Raw genomic sequence first — 2,249 nt, 5'->3', positions numbered from 1 at the left:
AGGGCGGGCCGGAGAGAGAGAGCAGTTATGGCCGCTCTCAGTCCTGTCCCCAGGGGCTCTGCCTCTCTGAGTCCCAGCAACCGCTGCAAACCTCGGAGAGAAAGCTGCCTTAGAGTTCCGACTGAAGCCAGACAGTCCTGCTTCTCCCGTTAGAATCTGGGTCCCTAGAGACTCACCGGATCTGGATCTCAGAATCTGAGACTCCCTCCCGATTGAAAACACCAACCGCGCCCTCCGCCGCCAGCCCGCTCCGCATGCACTCCGCACCTGAATATTTCACTTCAGCACTGCGCCTCCTCTGAGTCTGGGTATGATATTCTCTTTCCTCCTAGTTGTAGAATTCCCACTCAGCCAGCCTTCCTGTGGTTCTGGATGATGTCCGTTCCGTCTTTTAGGTGTATTTTGATTTGGTTGTTCAAGGCAGCAATCTCTGGCGTTAACCTATGCCACCATCTTGGTTTTTTTTGCTCTGTTTGGTATTTTTATGTATTCCTTCTCTGAGCTCTTTTTTATTGCCCTAATTTAATTTTTTAAATTACAATGTTGTATTCACTGAGAATTATCTGTAAAAATGAGCAAAAGTTCTAAGAAAAAGTAAAACAGTGAAATTTTTTCAATAACTGTTAAATCTGCATTATATGTTGTTCCTTAGTCAACTAATATAAGAAAATATATTGCTTTGAAATGTAGCTCATTCTTGAAGGCAATTCAAGGTTTGAAAGACATAAGTAAAAGTAATTGTGAACTGTTAATATTAGTGACCATTTTGTTCAGATTGGACAAGAATTTATTATACACATGTGCTCATATACTTTTTTTTTTTGGAGGGGTAGGGGTTTAATCCTCACTGGAGGATTTTTTTCCATTGCTTTTCAGAGAGAGTAGAAGGGAGGGAGGAGGGAGGAGTAGAGAGGAACAGACAGAAGCATTGGTTGCTTCCTGCACAAGCCTCTACCAGGGTCAGGGATTGAACCTGCACCCAGGTATGTGCCCTTGACTGGGAATCAAACTCGAGAACCTTTGGTGCGCAGGCCAACGCTCTAACCACTGTGAATACTAGCCAGGCAATATTTTAAAAACTCTGTATATGATGACTAATAGATTTCTTTAAAGGTTAATTTTGGCTTTACAATGTACTCTATGTTTTCATCTCAGTGTATTAAAAGTGATAATATTTTGCTTTGAATAAAATTTGATATTCAAAGGTAATTTCAACAGGTATAAAACAATCAAAGTCAGTTTTCAAAAAAAGATTTTGTTTCTGTACTTACTAGAGGCCAGGTGCACAAAATTCATGCACTCAGTGGGGGGGGGGGCACCCCTCAGCCCAGCCTGCACCCTCTTGCAGTCTGGGATCCCTCCGTCAGTCAGACTAACCCTTAGCACTGCCTCAGAGGCAGGAGAGGCATCCGCCACTGCCACTGTGCTCGCCAGCCATGAGCCCAGCTTCTGACTGAGCAGTGCTCTCCCTGTGGGAGCACACTGACCACCGAGGCGCAGCTCCTGCTTTGAGCATTTGCCCCTGGGGTCAGTGCACATCATAGTGACCGGTTGTTCCATCATGCAGTCGATTTGCATATTAGCCTTTTATTATATAGGATGATCATAAGACACTGCATCCCAATTTGTTCTAGTATTTGAGAGATAGCTAAATGTTTTCTGCCATCCTATCTAATAATAGAGAAACATGGTAATTAGCCGTACCTCCGCTACCCTTCCCATTGGCTAATCAGGGTGATATGCAAATTAACTGCCAACCAAGATGGCGGCCAGCAGCCAGGCAGCTTGAAGTGAACAGGAGGCTTGCTTGCTTCAGTGATGGAGGAAGCCAACGTTCCCCGCCTGCCTTGCCGGTCTCTGAGCTTGCAGTTAAGAAACATTGTTACAAATATAGAAGCTAAACAAAACCCCAGAAACCTGCTTTCAGCGAGCCGGGCTTCAGCCAGCAGGACCGCAACATTGTTTCAATTATAGAAGAAACGCAGATCCCGGTTTTCAGCCAGCCGGATTCTCAGAGCTGGAGTGAGCAGGACCGCAACAGTGTTACAATTATAGAACCCAAACAAACCAGATACCTGCTTTCAGCAGCCGAGACCTCAGAGCTGGAGCCTAGCCTCAGAGCTAAAGCTGGCCCAGAATAAAAAAAAAAGATAAAAAGGACAGGTTGGGAGCTTCAGTCACCCGCCAGCCTGAAAACGGCCCTCAGCCCCTCACCCAGACTGGCCAGGCACCCCAGTGGACACCCCCTC

General features: G+C 45.9%; 1 protein-coding gene across 8 annotated transcripts in view; it reads left to right on the top strand.

Moving 5' to 3' along the window:
* Window positions 1-2,249, top strand: part of CREM (cAMP responsive element modulator) — a 116,539-nt gene that overhangs the window by 58,039 nt on the left and 56,251 nt on the right. The gene's annotated exons all lie outside the window — the stretch shown is intronic.

This window comes from Myotis davidii, unplaced genomic scaffold (assembly GCF_000327345.1).
Source record: "Myotis davidii unplaced genomic scaffold, ASM32734v1 scaffold388, whole genome shotgun sequence".
Taxonomy (NCBI): domain Eukaryota; kingdom Metazoa; phylum Chordata; class Mammalia; order Chiroptera; family Vespertilionidae; genus Myotis; species Myotis davidii.
This window is presented reverse-complemented; position numbering and strand designations above follow the sequence as displayed.